The sequence below is a fragment of the Pecten maximus genome, chromosome 14, assembly GCF_902652985.1.
Source record: "Pecten maximus chromosome 14, xPecMax1.1, whole genome shotgun sequence".
In the NCBI taxonomy this organism is placed as follows: Eukaryota; Metazoa; Mollusca; class Bivalvia; order Pectinida; family Pectinidae; genus Pecten; species Pecten maximus.
The window spans coordinates 14447269-14464758 of NC_047028.1; positions in this window are offsets into that span (position 1 = coordinate 14447269).

The window sequence follows — 17490 nt, forward strand, 5'->3', positions numbered from 1 at the left end:
CAAATAATTACCTTTTTAATGCAATGTTCATCGATATGGTCGAGGGCCACATCGATGGCACATAGAGGCGCCATCTGGTAGACGGATTGAAGAACAATGGTGATCAGTGTAGCATGCTGCTGAGACCTGTGCAGAGGTTGATAAACCAAGCTGAATCGGTCTCTTGAATAACACCTTTCTCTTTCATGTCTTCTATTTCTTTATCAGTGCAAAAGTTGATAAAGAAATAGAAGACATGAAAGTTAAAGATGTTATTCAAGAGACCGATTCAGCATGGTTTTCACCAGCTGTGCCTATTCGTACAAAAGATAATCCTTTGCAATTTTGTTTAGATTACGCGTCGTCTCAACTACGTAACTATAAAGGATAGTCATCCGATCCCTTGAAAAAATGCAACATTAGATGCATCGAGTGGGCCGAAACTATTTTCCCACACTTGACTTAAAGAGTGGTTATTGGTAGGTAGAAATGGATCCTCTGGAACGTCATAAGACCGCGTTCGCTATCAAGGGAAGGGGTTTATGGGAGTTCAATAAAATGCCCTTCAGTTTATGCAATGCCCCGGCTACTTTCGAGAGGCTTGTGGAAAGTTATCCCGAAAAACTTACATGATAAATGTGCATGGTGTACCTGGACGCCATTATCTTGTATTCACAAGATGTTGACCAACACCTGCACAATTTAAGATAAGTGTTTGAAAGGCTAAGTGATGCTAATATGAAAATAAGGCCAAAGAAATGTATTTTATTTCAAACACAAGTGTCGTTGCATATTGTTAGTGATCAAGGTTTCAGTACAGTTCCAGTAAAAATCAACTTCTTACAACTTAACTATCGCGCACAGGGCAGGGAGAGTACACAATAATGTTGATGCTCTATCACGTAGACCATGCAGTATAGATGAACTTGGATACTGCACTAGGGCATAACAAAATTACTTAGATCGAGATAATACTGATGAAAATGAAAACCCGGAGACAAGCAGTAGTTCAGAGCATGTTCAAGTGGTAACCATATCTCAGGTTAGTTCAGTAGATAAAGGTTCTAAGAGCTCAACAACGGGAAACAAAGAAAATAGTGTGTTATCAAATTTGAACATCATTTAAGCCCATAATGAAAACTCAATAAACCTATCTGGATTGGAATTTATCCTATAAGAAATTAAGTCAAATACTGTCTAGCAAGATTTGATTAATTGAGAATGATGAAAGTTGTATTATGCCATGAACGGGAGACATTCTTCAGATCAGTATACTAAACTCAATGACAACCCTTATATTAAAACAGGTACATAACAGCATTAGGCCAAAATTAATAATGTATGTGTTATAAACCCGACCCAGGTTTTAATGTCTGGGTAGGTAGGTAAGGGAAATATTTTATTTTATTTTACAAATGTCATGTTTTAATGAATGTTTCTTAATACTGTATTTTAACAGTTTCAATATACAGATGAAGAATGACTGAAGATCCTCAATTGAATATAAACCAATGTTTGTTTAATATTTAAACTTCAACATTAAACAGAACCCTAGAACAAAGTATAGACATATCAAGCCCTGACAAAAGCAGGAGATTGGAAAACATTGGAAAACAGTCTTTGCATGGCATTTGCCAAAAATAGATATATCATGTATATAAAAAAAATCTACTCAAAGAAATTAAAAGAACAAAAATTGTAATGTCAGAGTATTTCATGTGTATTTGTAAAATTACAGCACTGTTTCAGAATTAATTGAATGAGAATGGTGGAAGGAGGCACCTGGATTTACTTTCCAAAAAAAAATAATATGGATGCCCCCATCAATCCATGCAATTAATTGAAATGGAACAGTCTTGTAATATTTGGCACAAAATAAAATCAACATTTAACATATTCAAAACCAAATAAAAAGGAATGACTAGAATGTAGAACTTTTCACTGTATGCTATGCTGTTTGAAACACAGACTCTTCAGATCAATACAGCTTGACATGATAATTGTTATGGCTATTTGGCACAAAATATTCCACATTTAACACATTCAAAACTAAATAAAAAGGAATGTCAGACTAGAATGTAGAACTATTATACACTCAGTGAGTATGCTATTCTATTTGAACACATTTAATATATCATAATAAAAATAAAGTGTTCAGATCAATCCAGCTTGATTATCATGACATGGCACAGCATGAACAAAGGAGACATGAACCATTCTTAAGCTATTTGATAGGATTTCTCTTAAATCTTGTGTTTTTAACCAAATTGTAAATGTTTAAAGGCTGAAACTATTTTATAAATATAAAATTCGTTAATATTCAGTCGTTTTCATGATAGTCATTCAATCAGTATATGAATGAATTCATAATTAATTTTTAAATATTATAAATTCTATTTCACTTCTTACCTGTGAATCTAGGTCCATTCTCGTTTAGAATTGGTGGAGTTTTTCTCTCTTTGGCCATTAGTTTCAGAAAACGCATCTACATGTTTAATACCGGCCGGCTCACACTTGCCTTCCTGCTCATTGTTTGGTAGATGGATAGTTATTTCTACTTAGAGCGATTCGGAAAATTCCATAACAGTCCCAATACTATCGGTGTAATCCGCCGTGAAACTGTCATGATTTTCGCTGGAACGAAGCTTCACGTCGACCTTTCCATTCATGTCTAACGCTTCATTTAGCTCATTCGTGATTTCTACTTCACCCAGTAATCTATCCAATGCATACTCCCACGTTTCCTTTCTTGTCACTCGAAAGACCCGATTTTTTTTATAGAAGTTTACAGTAATCGTTCTGCTTCAAATAAACAGAGAAACACAAGACAGACTCCATTTTGCTCCATGGAAGCGTAAATATAAGATCACTAACACGCTTTAAATTTTCTAATAGCGGTAGCAATATACAACAAACGCATGACCGATCTTTACACACATACTAAATCACGAAGCGGAAAAAGGGCAATTTTTCCGGAATTCCGAAAAAAAACGATAAAATATAATTCAAAAATAAAAATTCCAATGAAGTAATTTGAGTCGGGAGCTTTTTAATCGGGTCGGTCGGGTTAAGGCAAACAAACAATATTTTATTTTAGGCCTTACGGGAGTAAAGTTTAAAAAAAAAAAACATTTTAAAAGTTTTGTAGTAGTGGAGATGTGTAGTTGTTCGTCTGTTTATTGGTATAGGTATGTGTTGTATCCGTACGAATACAGGTAGGAGTGACCATGATATGAACAAAATGGTATTCTTTTATACTAATCATAATGTGCATCGAACGGACAGATATAATTCCTCCGACTTAATATGGTCATGGGGTTCGTGACCTGAAGTCTACATGTAAATACTACATTATTTACAACTATACGAAAATAATTGAATACATGAACATTGTTTAGATAACATCCAAGTTGTTAAGATAACCGATGTTTATCTAATTAGCTAATATGTGTAAATGTGTATATTACAGTACAGGTCATTTAGGGATAAGCGAGAAAATAAAAATAGTGTGTGCACCAAATGTCAATTGCTGTTAAAACATTGGTTTATGACCTGTGATCAGTGTGCTGCCCGTAAAGCACCATATCCAAAGCCAAGACGTCCTTTACAAAACTATAATGTATGGGCTCCAAACTTGGACCTTTGGGCCATTATCTTTCAGTAATGATCTAAATTAATATATGTTATTGGTAGGAGACTATTTCTCAAAACTGATAGATGCTATTGTAAGGCAACAAATGGCTAGGAAATTTATCAGCAGGCTTGTCAACGTTTTTGGTGTGCCAAGTGAACTTCACACAGTTAATGTGGCAAATCTTACATCTGTAGTATTTGCTGAAGTGTGTAAAATTCTTGGTATAAATGAAACTAAAACTTTCAGTTTATAGACCCCAAACTGGCGGAATGATTGAAAGAGCAAATCGTATCATTGGATCCCATTTCAGAAAATATAAGATATTGAGACGAGATCATATACCTACTCATGATTGCCTACCGCTCAGCTAAACACGAGTCTACTGGTGCTTCTCCCAATGAGATGGTCTCTGACCATACCATCAGTCTTCCTGTTAATCTCATGTGGTAAGGTTCCATCTGAGGAATATAAATCACAAACAGACTATGCTCATTAGCTGTCTCAAACTAATATTATTTTGCCAGAAACAAAATTAAACTATCATTCGCCACTGCCCTGCAGGTAGGGCGTAGGAATTGTACCTACTGCCCCCATTGCATGATCGTAGGAGGCGACTAAATTTGGGATCTTATCTTTTCTCTTCTTTCTGAACAACTTTCTTCTTCCTAATGTCTCCCTGGACAATGCCTCGCTTTTGGTCTTCAGTTGAGCGTTCTGTGAGGAAGGCTTTGGGTTCTGTCCCCTGGCCGAGACATACCCGAGTCATTAACAAAAGGGATCTTGGCGCCCACCATTACATAAACTTGATAGGCTCAATGTCAGATTGATCTTCTCTCTATTTTTCACTTCCTCTTACTTATCTCTGTAAATTGAAAAACATCCCTCCCGTCCTTTTCAAACAAGGGGAACCTACATATGAAACTTCAATTGTCAAAATCCAAGATGGCTGCCTGTCGGCCATGTTGCTTTCCGACTGATCCCAAAAAGCAATATGCCTAACTAGGGGCCAAGGGCAACCTACATGGGTCTCTCTCAGGTAATGGACCATTTTGATAAAAACTAACATGGTCAACTTTAAACTACTGTATTTTAAAAAGTGGGGGGTATAGCACTCCGCACAACACGTCATAGTGCCCATTATCATGTTGTTTAATAATAAACATAATTTTATAGTTATCTAAACAAGTATGACTCGAGAAAAAATGATTTTAATTTCTATAATTGGCTAGAATTATAATGACTTCCGGTTACAAATACATTGTATGACAATTTATAGTGCTACCTCACCAGAGCATACTGCCGAAGACACCCAGCAGCACACACCCCACCCGGTCACATTATATGGACGTTACAAATGTCGGTCCACTGCGAAGGTTGTCAGTCGTTTTTAATTTTGCAAATTCTTATACCAATATATCGAAAGGAATGTGTTCATCGTGTGAAGATATGTGTACTGATTTAGAAATAAAGTATAGGAACATTGTGAGGATATGCATTACTTCACCTTACGATCATTTCATCAAAAGTAAAGTTTCCGTCCACATATAACGTCCGTATGACGATCACAAAAGTTCTGTTTTTTGGCGATAATACATCGGCAGTCTACTCTAGCGTACCGCGAGATTCTCTGTTTTCGTGCGTATCGGTGACGTCACCCACTTGTGTGCACAGTCTTCTCGTAAGATGGACGACGAAGAAGAAACAGTCTCATCCGTCCAGGTAAGTTATGAAATGTTACAGGAGTCATGTTGTAACGGGCATAATGTAAACACATGGTATGTTAGTAATGGCAGCTTATAATCTAGTGCTTTTAGTAAGAATATTATCGAAACGATTTTCTGTGACTTTAGCGTTTTAATTCATAGAACTCCATCAACTGACAGGATCGCATTTGCTCATTGAACCACAGGGACACGTTACAATAGTAATGTATGTATGAAATATATGTTGGTCGATATAAACATAACACAAGGGACGAAGCTCCGATTCTGGAAATCCCAGGGCGCCAATTTCAAATATAAATTAACAACACTTTCGGCCTTTTTTCACGGGAATTGCTGCTATCGTTTCGTTATAAGTTATAGTTTTCACACATATAATCCTTAATTGTCCATCTGTTCTCATACTCCCCATTTTAAAGCACTTTGTCGGAAGTTTTCAATGCTCCCTCCAAACAAGAGGCCTAGAGGGCCTGTATCGCTCACCTGGTTTCATGAGATATGAAACAAGAATGATGCTTAAGTATATTTGCCACTGGTATTGCTATGCCAATATATCATAAGCATTTTATATGGGTACATGAACATTGCTTTTATTGAAATTCTGAAAATGTCAATTTAGCCAAATTGATCCCTTTTGGCCCCGCCCCTCACCCCTGGGGGTCAGCCCCACTATTTGTACAATTTTGAATCCATACCCCAAGGGGATGTTACCAGGCGAATATGCGTGATATCCATTGCTTAGTTTCAGAGAAGAAGTTGTTTATATCAATTTAGCCAAATCGACCCTGTTTGGCCCCGCCCCTCAGCCCCCTGGGGGGTCAGCCCCACCATTTGTACAAAATATTCTGATGTTTGTTAAATGCCATTTAGTCAGTTCAAGAGTAAGATTTGGTATTAATTGAAAATCGTTACTTTGGACGGAATTCCATATGACGGACATTATGTGGACACTGACTGTAACTGATATTCAAGCTGTTTTCCTGCAAGTTTAAGCAAGCACATGCCGATTTTTAACTGAAATTATATTATTTATATAGTAGAAGAAATTAATGTTGTATAGTTTGACTTGAAATAGAACTTATAAGTGAGATGAATTCATATTTTTATTTATTTTTTAAATAGACATTACAATTGACGAAATAGATGAAAAAGTTTAGACAAACACATGCTGATTTTCAGCTGAAATTGTGAAGTAGTAGCTCATTTTGTATTCTTCAACAATTACACATTCTACTTGAGAAGAAGTACACTAATTTTCAGATTGTATAGAAAATAATAAATGGACATTACATTGGACGGAGATAATTAAAAGCAGACATTACATTGGACGGAAATTTATATGATGGACATTATGTGTCAATACATGGACACATGACAAACATTTAATCTTGTATTCTTTTATGTTTAGACAAACACATGCTGGTTTTTTAACTGAAATTGCGAAGTAGCAGCAGCTCGTTATGTATTCAACAATTACACGTTCTACTGGGTGAAGAATAAGTAAACTAATTCTCAGATTTTATAAAAAAAATAATAAATGGACATTACATAGGATTGAAAAAAATATTGGACGGAAATTTCTATGTAGCACTATAAATCAGCAAAAGTTCCGGCCTATCACAAGGAGACTTACACGAACATACTGCAGCCTCCCAAAACACACATACCACACGCAAGCATGTCGCACGCAAGGGAGGCCGTCCTTAAATGACCTTAGCTGTTAATAGGACGTTAAACAAAATAAACCAAACTATGATGGACAATAAGTTGACACCTGGCAAACATTTAATCTGGTATTCTCATATGTTTAGACAAACACATGCTGATTTTTAACTCAAATTGTGAAGTAGTAGCTCATTTTGTATTCTTCGACAATTACACTTTCTACTCGGAGTAGAATAAGTAAACTAATTTTCTGATTTCATAAAAACTAAATAAATGTACATTATATTGGACGGAAATTTTTATGATGGATACAGAATCAATTTGGTATCTGGTTATCTTGTTTTCTTGTATGTATTCTAGTATGTATGACTTTTTTTTTATTAATTTTGAATGGTTTGATATACATATAAATACTTTGTAGCTAGCAATTAAAACGATAAGAAATGTGAGATTATTTTCCAATGTTATTTTATTATGAAGGGTCATGTGAGCTGATGCCATGGCAACATTGATAGGTGCAGCAGGGGTCGGGGGACCGGGTTATTAAATTGTAAGTCTTATTCACTTTCTATATTTTTACACCAGGAATCAAAGCTGAGAAGAAAAAAAGAGGCAGCAAGGGAAGCAGCAAGAACATTTCGAGCGGGAAAAAAGATGATCCAGAATATTTAAAAAAGGCGAGAGAAAGGAAAAAAGAGCAGCGCGAAATTTTGAAAGAAATGTGAAAAGAATGTCCGGAAAAGAAGACAAGGCTTAAAGAATTAAATAGACTATTACAGATACGTTATAGTGAAATAATTAAAAAGACTGCAGCTGACATGGAAAAAGAAACCAACAACAAAATTACACCAAGGCTGACAAGAGCAGAACATGAAAAAAGAAAACAATATTGGCGTGAAAAGAAAAGGGACAAAGGGCGAACATGACCAGCCAGAAAAAACGCAGAATAAAGAAGTATGACAGGCAAAGGAAGCGCAAAACCAACCCCACTAATAACCAGGTGTCTGTTGAATCTGAGATTACACCCACTATTTCAACCTCACTGTTCAAAGAACACTGTTAAGCAAAAAACATTTAGGGCGAAGCAAAATCTACCCAAAAGCCCGAAAAAGTTTGCTCAAGTGGTAAGTCACCTTGTTAAAATCGCTTCTCTAAAGAAACGAAAGTAACTGAAAGAGATGGGACTGTCCGGTAGTCCCTTAAAATCAAAGGATCGGTGTGTTAGCACTTTAGCTAGTTTAAAGGAAAACCTTCTGACAAAATCAAAGGATAAGCACTGATCACTGGTGAAGCGCTGCATTGCACTTTCCTTAAGGAGCGTCAAGAAAGCTGTTAGCTATAAAACGGTAGCACGGGAAACGGGCATGAACTACAAATTCTTGTGTAAATGCACATCCAAGATGTCAACCGTAAAGGACACTGATGAAAGTTCTTTTGGTGAACTTTTGAAGGGAAAGACGACGCTATCCCATCCAGCAAATCTGTTAAGAAAGGAAGTTAAGGATAATTTTATACCCTCCGCTTCATTTGTGCCAGACAAAAAGGCAGTTGACAAAAAGACATTGGAACCAAGAAAAGTTTTGCAGGAATCTATTTAAAAAATATACGAAGACTTCAAAGAAAAGAACCCAAACATGACCATATCAAGATCAAAATTCCATGAATTGCACCGAAAGAATGTCCAGACAACTCGTCACCAAAAGCTCTACCAGAGTAGATGTGAATATTGTACAAATCCGGAAATTAAACTGGCTGCTCTCAACAAACTTTGTGACAAGAAAGGGACGCCCAGTGCAAAATTAAAGATAATTACGAACTAACAGACATAACCTTATGTCCAAAACATGACGAGAAATTCCACCCACGGCAATGTATAGCAAGGAAGTGTCATGAGTGTGATATCTCCAATCTTTTGAATCATCTTGAGGATCTGATCACAAAGCTGGAGATGAGGTTATCAAATGGAGCTTCTGGACAAGCAGGAAGTTTGACAGATCTGGAAAGGCCCAATCAACAAGAATGGTAACGGAAAAAAGTCCGGAACGATCATGAATCTAGTCGAAGATTTGGAGAATGAGGTTAAAGACCTTCCACACCATGTATTCGTTGCAAATTGGCAAAACACATATTTTACCAACAAGAGTTGAGCAGTGCACATCGGATGGTGCCCTGCAGGTAATGTGACCGGGTGGGGTGTGCTGCTGGGTGTCTTCGGCAGTATGCTTCAGTGAGATAGCACTTTAAAATCGGCAAAAGTTCCGGCCTATCACAAGGAGACTTAACACGAACATACCGCAGCCTCCCAAAACACACATACGCACTCACCACACGCATACATGTCGCACGCACGGGAGGCCGTCCTTAAATGACCTTAGATGTTAATAGGACGTTAAACAAAATAAACCAAACCAAAGCCCTGCAGGTAGGGCGTAAGAATTGTACCTGCTGCCCCCATTGCATGATCGTAAGAGGCGACTAAATTTGGGATCTTATCTTTTCTTTCTTATCAGCTTTTTTCTTCCTAATATCTCCCTTGACAATGCCTCACTTTTGGCCTTTAGTTGAGCGTCCGCCCCTGTGAGGAAGGCTTTGGGTTCTGTCCCCTGGCCGAGACATACCAGAGTCTTTAAAAATCCTGCTTAACGCTCAGCATATTAGGAGTGGGACGACTGGTTCGCCCGTTGTCAGTATAATGTGACCGGGTCGGGATGTGCTGCTGGGTGTCTTCGGCAGTATGCTTCAGTGAGATAGCACTTTAAATCGGCAAAAGTTCCGGCCTATCACAAGGAGACTTAACACGAACATACCGCAGCCTCCCAAAACACACATACGCACTCACCACACTTATACATGTCGCACGCTAGGGAGGCCGTCCTTAAATGACCTTAGATGTTAATAGGACGTTAAACAAAATAAACCAAACCAAAGACCTCAAAATAAGGTCAAGGTCATTCATCCTAGCACGCTAATGATCCAATAACTTGATGATTATGTATTTCTTGGTTATTAGAATTCGAAAATGTAAAAAAAAAATCCCTTAATATTTTACCGTTCAAACTGTTTTTGACGCAGACGACGGACAAATGGCGATTAAAATATATCATTTAATACCAGGTAACCTTAATATCATAGCTTTTGTTGTATTATAGTATCGGTAATCTTCACACCATTCACTCGTTTATACCGTCATTATAATAAAACACTACTTGTCTTTCAGATTTTAGTCACTGCGGTATCTTACAAAAGCAGATTTTTTTCTCCGAAGTAGCAGATACATGTAGTCTGAAATGTAATGATATAGACTAACGACGAAGAAGTCTTTATTTCTCAAAATAAATGTTTTTTCTGTGAGGTGGAAAAGACTGCCGACGATATGAGCAACTGGGTCGGGTGCAACCGATGTGAACGTTGGTTCCACAAGGCTTGCGTTCGATCTATGGATCTGCTATCCATGACCGATGAGGAGATAGCAGGTACATATTTCGAGTGCGATTACTGTTAGAGTACAAATGCCTTGTGTTTCCATCGTTTGTCAGAGTTGAGTTACAAGTTATATTGACAGGCGAATTTATAAGAGTATTTATAATCTATATATTTATCATGATGATTATGTAATCTAGCAAAAATAAATTGTTTACCATCTGTAGATTTCATAATAAAAACTATTGTTTAATTGTTTTTTAGTTTTAGACTGATTTTTAAGCGATGTTTGTAAGTGTCCGATGTGACCCGACGACGTGTCCGATCAGTGCCGAACATGTCCGAACACACTCGAACAGTTTTATGATCGAACGCGCCATATATATCCCATATTGCAACAACAAAACACAGTTATAGTTTCCGGTTGTCATAAACATCATTCAGATGATCCAAATAATATGTTTTAAGCACATGAATACGTATAGGAAGAGCTGAAATGGCATTTTTCCATTAAGTGTCCGAACACCCCCGACCCCGCTCTAATAATACAACATGCTTTATCTATTATTATTGAATCAATTAATTAAAAATCTAAAGGACCTTTGCTTAGACCTCATAGATAATTCATATGCAATTAATCTTAAAATATTTAAGAGTCATCTTTTCTACATTTATGCATTTAATGGATTTTTGTTTGCACACGTTGATACGGACTAACATTCTATTAACTGAAAGCTTATTGTAATATATCCCTATCGTAGCAATGTTCGTCACATTTGTTGTATTACGGGATTGATCTCTGATTACACATATAGTAGTATACATGTAGTAGTATTATATGTTTGCGCAATCCGGATTAATGACCCGATATGTGTTTTTTCGTTAGTGTGAGACTGTTGCATCCGTAAACTAAAAATTCGTTTGATTTTGAACAACTTCACTTTTGGGTTGGAATTGCATGCCTTCTTGCAGACGCTGGTCTCAACTGAGCATCAACCCCATCAATAAGTTTTAATATGTTTATGTATATCAAATCGGAGTCAATCCAATTCATGTAGTACAGAGCTTTACCTTTAAATGTGACATATTTATTTCCCCAAATCACTTGTTGTTTTATCTCCCTATAATTTTTCTTCACTCTGTTGTCTATCTGCATACTATACCAAGCGCTTAGTAAGTCTATATAAAAATGTGTTATTTCATGTTTCTTCGGCAACAGTTTTACGGAACCTGTATTCATTTTAAAAATCAAATTACTTTTTCCAAACTGTTCGAAATAAAAACGTGAAATAGATGATAAACTTATTTATCAGAAATTAAGATGTAAAAGAAATTGGATCGCTGAAATATCGGCTATAAAGCGTGCTATGCCGCGAATTTGGTTAGATGCACTACGAAAAGAAAAATCAAAGTCAGTTGTACAGATCGGTTGGTTTTGTCTGTACAAAAGAAATAAAAATGGCAATATGCCATTAGTTAAAATAAGTAATCATGATTTGTATGCGATATTACGAGATACAAAAGCGTATTCTTCCCATAACTTTGATAAATGGATAGAATGCTTCAATATCAATGAAACATATAATTACACTTTTAAAAATCTATTTCGTTTTATATTTTTTTTAACAATAGAAAATGAAGAGAAAATATTTCGTTGGAAGTTACTCCATAATATTATTCCAAATGGTGTTTTACTAAAGAGATGGAAAATTAAGTTACATGAAAATTGTGAAATTTGTAAAACGAAGGATGATTATAATCATTATTTTATTGAATGTTGTGGTATTGACCCACTTTGGCATCACGTTAATCAATCGCTAATTAGACTTGGTTATACTATCGATCTAAGGAATTTAAGGTATATAGTTATTGGGTACAAAATTGTTTATACAGCCTATAACGATATCAACAGCCTTTTATCACTTATAGGGTTTGTTATATACAAATGGTATCACCTCAGTGAAACAAGAACTAAATATGTGGATATAGTTAAACTTTTTAAATACGAATTGAGTAGGAAGCTTTATCTTAAGTATTACCAAAAAATGTCATTGTTACACAATTTTGTGTAAAACAGTATTTTAGTGAAGTAAATGAAATATCAGACATGTTCATGTATCAAATATGGAAATTGTATGATATAAAACATAATGAATTGATTAAGACGAATAAAAAAAAAAGAATAAAAATATCAAGCACAATGATGAGAACAAAAAGAGAATGAAGACATCAGCTAATGCAGAACTTAAAACAATTTATTATGATATGACTAAAAAAAGTTCGAAATTGGTTTATTCCAAGTTGTCAGTATGATTGTAAGAATGTGTACTATATAGAGAATATCAGTCAGTGTGCTCGGCATTGGGTCTACAATGTTTACATTTTTTACATTATGTCTATAGTCTGTTTCAACTATTTGTGTTATCCTTCTTTCATTTGTATTGTTTAAACATATATCGAAGATTGCTCAAAATATGTTTGTACAAGTTTTTTTTGTTTTTGTTTTTGTCTGCATGTGTGCAATGTTTGAAGCCAGAGAGTCGGGTTTTGTCATTATAAGTATGATTTTAATATGTTTCTAGGAAAACGATACCTACTGACGAGGTCTGTATCATTAAATGTATCAAGTGGCTGCGCTCTGTCTCTTCTTATAATACCACGATTTCTTCGTTGTGTCAAAAGAAAAACAAACGCCATCTTGTTTTGATAATAAGTTACGTTTAATTTTACGTGTACTCAAGAGCAGACGTAGACTTACTTGTAAATTTAGACGTAGCGACGTCACACGTAAAGTTACGACCTTTAGTGAAACACATTTTAGACGTAAGTTACGTCTTACGACCTTTAGTGAAACTCAGTCCTGGTCGGGATCGCGTAACTTACTAACATACGTGTGGTTTTGATGTTCCGATCGAGAGCAATCCCCCGATCCTCCGGTCTCTAATCCGGTGTTCAGTCAACAAGAAACTGTCCTCATTTTTACGAGCTTACACAGGACAGAAATGTCCTTGATGAAACCCATACAGAAAGCCACCGTAAACATCAATTTTGAACAGAAATATTTTATCATCACGGCTAAATTTACGCACATTTTTTACATTTCTAGTTACGCTGTTATTGATAAGAAAGTGACATTATTATACATTTCAGACATTTTGGAATATGAACACCCTTTGAGGATATTATAAGTATTTCTGCGGAAATGTGTGTTTTTTTCGTCTATAGGTGTATCATTGGCACCCGTCATTATTAGTCCCTGGCTATTGCGAGGATGCTAAAGCCTCTCAAAAACAAAAACAATCAGCAAATAATACATAGCGATACAGTGCAATTGATACAGAAATTGACCCGCTGGCCTTTTTATTTGTTTTAAAGATTTACATGCATATTGGGCAGAAGTGTGTTTAAATATATTAACTGGTTCTAATGCATGCTAGTTAATTATGTATACTTGATTTATCTCCTTCCTATGAACAATCTCAATTGATAATCTTATTTGATTTGGACTTAATCAGGTCTTAATTTGGTCAACACATGAGTAGAAGACTACTGGTATTTACCAGATGGACATTATAGTCAGAAACTCTGTTGTTGATCAGGCACTTGTCTCTCTCCTGCATAGTAAACGAGTTCTCATAAATATTTAACAATAATTTCAAAATTATTATAAAGAAAAAGAAAATACATAAGATTATCGTTATATATTATTCACAAATACTCTTTCTATATATATATATACTGTAATTTCCATTCTTGACTAATAACCAAATACTAATTATTTGAAATAAATGTAACAATTTATGGAGAGAACTTTAATATAGGCTTAGCCTGATGTTCAATCCATTTGATTATCAATAAAATATATTGAAATGAAAATGCGTCTCGTCAAAAAAGTATACCTAGGTTTTGAGCGTTGTTGTCAGTTTCTATCAAGACTACTTTCCACGCGGTTTCCTTAACACAGGTTTACACAATTATACATATATACCTCCATGATTCTTCAATAAGCGGAGTGAACACGCATTTGGCAATCTAATTAAAATCTAGACGGTCATTCTCACTACATAACATCATGCACATTGCATACTGGGTACCGTCAGGATGACTAATCAAATTTCCAAATAGCGCCACATTGTTTGGCCAACGGCGCAAACTCGACGTTGGCCCAATGGTAAAATTAAGCTGTTTGTCCAACGGTCGCATCTTGCCGTTGATCCACCGTCGAAAACGGTTGAATATCAAACCACAACGCAGCATCCAAGTCTCTAGCATACTTTTGCATGCAGCTAGCGGCGAGGAAGCAGAAGCTGTGTAGCAGACGCCCACCAAAGAAAGTGAGTTATTTCGTTAGGTTTGGTTTGGTTTATTTTTTTAACATCCTATTAACAGCTAAAGTCATTTAAGGACGGCCTCCCGTGCGTGCGACGAGTGCATATGTGTGTTTTCGGAGGCTGCGGTATGTTAGTGTTAAGTCTCCTTGTGATAGGCCAGAACTTTTACCGATTTATAGTACTATCTCACTGATGCATACTACCAAACTAAACCCAGCAGGACACCACACCCGGTAACATTATACTGACAACGGGCGAATCAGTCATCCCACACCTACAAATTAGGCCATGGAGTCTGTCCTTACCCCTAGGGACTTAGTTTCGCATTTATATCTTTGAAACTGTTCACATCAAGTGATGAATACAATTCTGGTGTAAAAAAACAAACAAACCCAGGAGCCTTTTCCCACCCCATATAACTTACTTTAAACACAATCATGTTGAGTTTTGACTTTTTTTTCTGAGTTATATCTTTGAATCTGTTGAAGTCCCCGGGCCATGTATAGCATTGTAAGACATCAATAACTAATGCTATTCACAAAAGCTGGGTAATTTGAGCAAACGACAAATTAATGTTCATGTTGGGTGAAACGGAAGCGAAAAGGGCCTTTTGGGCCCTTGTTGTATTGTCTACCCTCGAAAAGGAAGGGATTTGGAGGACGGGTTTACTGTGACAGGGTAGTGTGTTCTCCTAGGAGTCTTCGGCAGTATGCTTCAATGAGGTAGCACTACAAATCCTAAAAAGGTTCCGGACTATCACAAAGAGACTTAACACGAACATACCGTATCCTCCGAAAACACGCACACCCATGCATTCACACGTAGGAGAGGCCGTCCTTAAATCACTTTGTTGATGGATCGTTAAAAAAATACCAAACCAAACCAATCTATCAACAGCTAGTCATTGTATGACGGCTTCCCATGTGTGATAGATGTTCGCAGTTGTCTCCTTTTGAAAATGCGAAATAGATGTCGACTTGATAGTGTTGTTTGTTTGTTTTAGGTGCTTTACGTCCTAGAAACACCAAATGTCATACGAGGATGAGTTTTAGGGAGATACCTAAGCACAAACAAAAAGAAAAAAGAAAGGAAAGATTCAAGTGTTGCAACAGTCAGCAGATCTGCATATTTGTTTTCTTGGTACCATTTTGAGAGACTCCGCATATGGTTTTTATCTATAGCCATTTTCTTTATTCAATTACCTTGAAGATGAATGTCATTGATGAGGTGAAAATGTATCTAAAATAAACCCAATTAATGTTGCTGGCGAAACAGCAACAAAATCTTATAAAATGCCCATCATAAAAGCTGTCTTTTAATTGGAATTGAAGTCTATACAAGCATGTCGTTACATGAACGAAAATCGCAATTAGCGGATGGTCGATACTGAAAAATATAATGTTACGTTTACGTCCTGTCACATGTTACGTCATCTGAAGACGTCCACGGATAATTGGACATCTATAAAATCATCACAATTCAACGCCATAACTGAATAGAGTAACCTGATACATACGAAAGAAAAAATGCCCATCGAGCATGTGACAATGGGTAGGTTTTTGCCGATTTCATGGTTCCCGGAGTTTGGTCATTATTGATGCCTCCTGTGTGCGAGTTGCACGCGCGAAGTTAGTTTTTGAGGGACCGGTATATTCGTGTATATCTCCATGTGATAGCGCCAAGCTGATGCCGACTTCATAGTGCAACCTTACTGACTTTGACTTAATAGTCCTGCACAAATGACGTCTTTGTAGTTCTTCGAGGTTGGCGTTTTGTCGGATTTTCATCAAACCTCGAAGGGTTTCGTTTCGGTTTTATTTGTTTTACATCCTATTAACAGCTAAGGTCATTTAACAACGTCCTCCCGTGCGCGTGATATGCATGCGAGTGTTGAGTGCGTATGTGTGTTGTGGGAGGCTGTGGTATGTTCTTGTAAAGTCTACTTGTGATAGTCCGGAACTTTTGCCGATTTATATTGCTACGTCACGGACGCATACTGCCAAAGGCACCCAGCAGGACACCCCAACGGTCACATTATACTGACAACGGGCAGACCAATCGCCGCACTCCAGAAATGCTGAGCCCTAAGCAGGAGTAGCAACTACCATTTTTGAAGACTTTGGTATGTGCCTACCAGGGGACAGAACCCAAAGCCTTCCTTGTAGGGGTTAACACTCAACTAAAGGCCAAATGTGAGGCATTGTCAAGGGAGACATTAGGAAGTTGTTCAGAATGAAGAAAAAAGATAAGACCCCAAAATAGGTCGCCTCTTAAGATCATGCAATGGCAGTAGATACAATTCTTACGCCCTACCTGCAGGGGAACCGGGAAGGGTATATTATGGTTAAAGGTTTTTGTACTTCGAGTATTCTCACAATTGCCCAGGTAGTATTTGGATTGGCGTCCAAGGAGGTATCAAACAGATAAAATAAATGGTACAACAAATATTTCTTTGCTCTTGACCTAGTTTCATCAAAATCCATTCAGTTGTTCAGGATTGAAAATGTTTCAAAATATTAAACGCTTTGGGGCGTCGCCCCTCCAGCCCCAAGAATGCCACACTTTTCGTTTATGCAACGCTGCATCTATTTTGTTTGGTAAGATGGTTCAGTGAGGTAGCACTATAAAGACATCAAATTTGCGGTATCGCACTGAGGCAACGTGCAGAAACGTAGTGTGTTCACTTTGTTCAGTTTTAACTTGTAGTTGACATTCGGCGTCCGTTTACATCGTGTACGCT